Genomic DNA, 6,000 nt, shown 5'->3' with positions numbered 1-6,000 from the left:
AATTGGAATAACAATCCCATCTATGTGTAATTTGGAAGCCCATGAAGCCCAAAATTTATCAGCATAAAAAATCTGAAAAATCTACTGATTTAGGCTTCTCGGAACTTCAAGAATATTCTCGGAACTCCGAGAAATGGTCCAGTAGCATTTTTCCAAATTCTGTTTGTATTCCCAGAACTCCGAGAGAAATTCTCGAAACTCCGAGAAAATCTCTCGGAACTCCGAGACCACTATGTCGGGAACAAAATTATGACCGTTGGAAAAATTCACAGAATTACGACTATGCCCCTGTAACGGTCATATTTGGGTTTTCTCTATATATATGTGTTCTCTATGCCTTAGAACACATCTCTCTCATTCCTAAACATGTTCTAACACTAGATTCACTAACCTTGTAAATGGACTAAGGGGACTTGGAAAATAATTTTCAAACAGAGATTTAGTGACCAAAATCCTTAGATCCCTACCTTTGTCATGGGAATCCAAAACCTCTGCAATCACCGAAGTCAAGGACATAAATACATTGAACCTAGATGAACTAATAGGGTCCTTAATAACCCATGAGATGATTTTCAAAACAAAAGCACCCGAAATTGAAAATAAAATTGAAAAAGGAAAAGGTGTTGCTTTTGCTTGTAATGTAGGTGATAATGGAGATGCAAAGGAAGACATGGAAGATGAAGTTGCCCTCCTAACAAGAAGGATCAAGTTCTTGCAAAGGAATATGGGAGGCATGAAAAATAGAAGAACCAATCCTCCATTCAAGAAGAAAGAAGAACTCGGTGATGGATATTCTCAACCCCGATGCTACGGTTGCAAGAAGCTTGGACACATTCGCCCCCACTCAACAATGAGCCTACCTCAAATAATCGCTTCAAGAGAAGAGAAGGCAAGAAAGGAATGATCGCCACATGGGATGAGGAAATTGAAAGTGAAGGCGAACAAAATGATGGAGAAGATTTGATGCAGCCCACACCCATGAGGTTGACAAGTTTGAAGCCCAGATGAACCATCCTAAGCAAGTGAGAAAGTCAGCCCGCATCCAAGCCCAACACAAGGCCCATGTCCAATTTGAATCCATTAAGCATAAAGACCACCATGAACACGCTGATCGAGTTGGAGTCCCGCATTAATGAATCTGACCACTTTTTGGAGTCCGTTTTTGGACCTTTAGATGGACGAATCAGAGATAATGCTTAACTAGGAAGTTGTAGGTCTTTGAATTATCTTTCCAACAGATATTCATGGTCCTAATTTGGCTCAATGGTTGAAGAGTTATGGCTATTTTCGTAGACTGTGTTTGCTAGCTTTGACTAGTTAATGTGTTTAGAGTTCCTACACTATTAATGAGGTATGTGAGTCCCTAAACTAGTTAGTGGACTAGTTTGAACGAATTTTCTCATGTATTTATCTATTTAAAGAGTATCAAACATATGTAATGGAGTTAGTTGAATATTTGAATGAAAATTTGCTTAGTGCATTTTCCCTTGAACCTTGAAGAGTTCTTCCTTGAAACCTAGAAGAGTTTCACTCCTTCCTTGAAGAGTAGGAGCTTTCCCCTATTGTTTGCATCCTTGAAGAGTTGCAACCATCAATCTAGAAGAATTGATGTTACCTATCTTCCTTGGCAACCTAGAAGAGTAGCCATTGAAGTTCTCTTTCTCTATTTTGCCCCGCTCTATTTCCAGAAACCTGTCCATTCGCATTCATCCACTTCCATCACCATTTCAAGCCCTTTCCAGTATTTTTCTGAGCAAACTTTTGTCAGCAAAGTTGTAGATCTTTGAGTCCTTAAAAGTTTGGCTTTTGAATCAAGTCATTCCGACCTATATCTAGGGAGATACGCTCATTTTACCGAACTTGCGCAAATCTGTTTTTCTTGAATTCGAATTCTTGAGCATTTGAGTGCGTCTGTCACTCTCCCGATCCTTAGTCCAAGAAGCCTTGGAGAGGCTTGCATCATTTTGGTATCAGAGCTTTGGAGGAGAGGACAATGCCTCCAAGACAAGCCCGACGTCAAGGTGGTAGAACAATCCCCTTGGATGAAGTACACACACTTGCTGAAAACTTGCAGCAGCATATGCAACAACAAATCAATGATTTGACTCGAGAAGTTGAACGTCTTCGTGCTGAAGCAAACAATCCTCCACCCCATTCCAGATCCGGAAGAACCAATGGTGATTCTTCTTCTTCAGAAAGTGTTCAATCTTTGCGACAAGGTAGGCGCCCTCAACCCCACACACAAGGTGTTCGAGAACCGGATTGGGAAAAGGAAATCAAGAGAGACATTCCAGAATTTCTAGGAACTAATTCCCCTGATGAAATCATTGATTGGTTAACACTTGTGAGTGAATTTTTTGATCATAGAAATGTCACGGAAGAGCGTCGTGTTGGCATCATTGCCATGCGATTCCGAGGCAAGGCCATAGCTTGGTGGAGACGTGAGAAGCAAACCCGCCACTCCGCCGGTAAGGATCCTATCACTCGATGGAGAAAGATGGAGGACAAGATTCGCAAGTACTTCCTTCCCAAAGGTTATAAGAGGGATTTGTACCAACGGTACCAAAATTTGAGGCAAGGTACGCGATCGGTGGAACAATACACCAATGAATTCAATGAGTTGGTAATTCACAATAATATTCAAGATCCGGAGGAGATGCTCGTGAACAAGTATTTTGGAGGCCTTCAACTTCATATCCAAGATACCCTTGATGTTCTTGACATCTGGGATTTGGGAGATGCACACCAAAGAGCTCTCAAGGTGGAGCATTCGCGCTCTCGAAAGCAACAAGCCACATCCTTCACAAATCGAGCAGTTCAAGGTTCGGTTGGCACCACCAAAGCCGGAAACACAAGTGCACACACCAATAGCATCAACAAAGCCTCTGCCCCGCCCAAGGGTTCTAATCAAACCCCTCCTACCGGTCAAAGCTCTACAACCGGTATGCGTTGTTATTCATGTGGAGAGATAGGACATCGTGCTAGCAATTGTCGGAAGCGACAAGCGGGTAAAGCATTACTTGTGGAAAATGAATCTGATGATCCGGGTGAGGAAGAAACTGATATTGACCCAAAGGATGATGAGAGTAACTTGGAGGATGAGCAAGGGCTTAATGCCGATACCGGTGAGTTCCTTATTATGCGGAAAATTTTTCTAACTCCAAAACAAGAAGCTGGAAATCGTTGGTTGCGCAACAACATTTTCCACTCGGCATGCACCGTTTTTGGAAAGGTATGTCGATTAATCATTGATTCCGGATGTTGTGAAAATGTAATTTCTGAGACGGCGGCAAGCAAGCTGAAATTGGAGTTGAAAGAACATCCAACCCCTTACAAGATGTCTTGGTTAAAGCGAGGTATGGAGGTAACCGTTTCCAAACGTTGTCTTGTCAATCTTTCTATTGCTTCCATCTACTTTGACAAGATATGGTGTGATGTTATACCTATGGATTGTAGTCATATCATCCTTGGCCGTCCATGGCAATTTGATAAGAAAACAATCCATGACGGGTATTGCAACACTTACTCTTTTGACTATGGAGGAAAGAAGATTACTTTAGCACCTAGCAAAGAACCAATTCAAACTCCTTTGGTTGAAAACTCCCCATCCTCTAATTTTCTTGTGATGAAAGATGTAAAGAGTGCTATGGAAGGGGTTAGTGTTATATACATCTTACTTAACAAGTCCGATATTGGAGATGTGGTTGCACCAATCATTCCGAACCAAGTCAAGCCTCTTTTGGAAGAATTTAAAGATATATTTCCATTAGACCTTCCCTCTGGCCTTCCCCCATGAGAGACATTCAGCACCAAATTGACTTACTGCTTGGTGCATCTTTACCCAACCTAGCTCACTATCGAATGAGTCCAGTGGAGCATGAAGAACTACAACGGAAAATCATGGAACTATTGAACAAATGTTTCATAAGGGAGAGCCTCAGCCCATGTGCCATTCCAGCCCTTTTGGTGCCAAAGAAAAATGGCACTTGGAGAATGTGTGTTGATAGTAGAGCCATCAACAAAATCACCATCAAATACCGCTTTCCGATCCCTCGTCTTGATGATCTCTTGGACCAACTTTCTGGTGCCACCATCTTCTCAAAGTTAGACTTAAAGAGTGGATATCATCAAATCCGAATCAAGCCCGGAGATGAATGGAAGACGGCGTTCAAGACCAAAGATGGACTATTTGAGTGGCTAGTCATGCCATTTGGATTGTCTAATGCACCTTCCACCTTCATGAGGTTCATGACACAGGTTCTAAAGCCGTATCTTGGACGTTTTGTGGTTGTTTATTTTGATGATATTTTGATTTTTAGTAAGACTACTAATGAGCACTTGCAGCACCTTCAAGATGTGTTACGCTTGCTAAGGCAAGCACGCTTATTTGCAGCCCCTGAAAAGTGTTACTTCATGGTGCAACAAATTCTATTCCTTGGATTTAACATTTCAAGAGAAGGAATTTCAGTTGATGATGCCAAGATCAAGGTGATCCAAGAATGGCCAACCCCAATAAACGTGCATGAAGTTCGAAGTTTCCATGGCCTAGCTTCCTTCTACCGACGATTCATTGCCCACTTCAGTTTTATTGCTGCCCCACTCACTTCTTGTATGAAGAAAGGTGTTTTTTAGTGGACCATTGAAGCCCAAAGAAGCTTTGAACAACTCCAGGAAAAGTTATGTACAGCCCCGGTCCTTGCGCTTCCCAACTTCGATCTCATTTTTGAGGTTCATTGTGATGCATCCGGAACCGGCATAGGAGGAGTTCTAAGTCAAGGAGAACGTCCCATTGCATTCTTCAGTGAGAAGTTGAATGGTGCCAAACTCAAATATAGTACCTATGATTTGGAGTTTTATGCCTTGTTTCGCACACTTGAGCATTGGAGGCAATACCTAATCCATAGAGAATTTATTTTGTACACTGACCATGAAGCATTGAAGTACATTTCAGGTCAACAAAAGCTAAATTCTCGGCGTGCAAAATGGGCGGAATATCTTCAAGATTTCACCTTCAACATCAAGCACAAGGCGGGTGTACAAAATCAGGTTGCCGATGCTCTCAGCCGAAAGAAAAGCTTGCTCAATACCATGCGCACTACTGTGCTCGGCTTTGACTCATTCCAACAGCTATACGTGGAGGATGAATACTTCTCCAAACTCATATCATATGCTCAAGATGAGAAGCTTGCTAATTTCACCTTATGTGATGGTTTTCTCTTCAAAGAAAATCGCTTATGTGTACCGGATTGCTCTCTTCGGCAAAAGGTGATTGGTGAGATACATAATGAAGGTCATTTTGGTCGTGACAAAACTTCCAGCTTGTTTCAGCAAAGTACTTTTGGCCACATCAGAAATGGGATGTACATCGTTATGTTATGAGATGCCAAAATTGCCAAATTGGTAAGGGACAAACTACAAATGCCGGTCTCTATTTGCCTTTGCCTATACCACATGCACCATGGGAGGATATATCCATGGATTTTGTCCTTGGATTGCTACGGACACACCGAGGAATGGATTCCATATTTGTGGTCGTTGATAGATTTTCCAAAAATGGCACATTTCATACCTTGCCGAAAGACTATGGATGCCTCACGCATTGCTAGCTTATTTTTCAAAGAAATCTTCAGAATGCATGGAGTACCAAATACCATCACTTCAGACCGAGACACGAAGTTCCTTAGTCACTTTTGGCGTCAATTATGGAAGAGTATTGGGACCACACTACAGTATAGCACTGTGTTCCACCCTCAAACTGATGGGCAAACCGAAGTTGTAAACCGATCATTGGGAAATTTATTGAGAACCTTGATTGATGACAATCCCCGCTCTTGGGAAGACCGCCTATCACTTGGAGAATTTGCTTACAACAGTTCGATGAACCGTTCTACAGGTTGCAGCCCTTTCTTGGTTATCTATGGGCGACAACCCAAGTCAGCACTAGATCTTGCACCTATTCCATTTGCTGAAAAGCCCATTGCCCAAGTTGAAGATTTTGTA

This window comes from Tasmannia lanceolata, unplaced genomic scaffold, assembly GCF_043159265.1.
Source record: "Tasmannia lanceolata isolate RefF3 unplaced genomic scaffold, GAP_Taslan_0.1 ptg000007l, whole genome shotgun sequence".
Taxonomy (NCBI): Eukaryota; Viridiplantae; Streptophyta; class Magnoliopsida; order Canellales; family Winteraceae; genus Tasmannia; species Tasmannia lanceolata.
The sequence above is the reverse complement of the archived record's forward strand: the minus strand, read 5'-3'. Positions refer to the sequence as shown.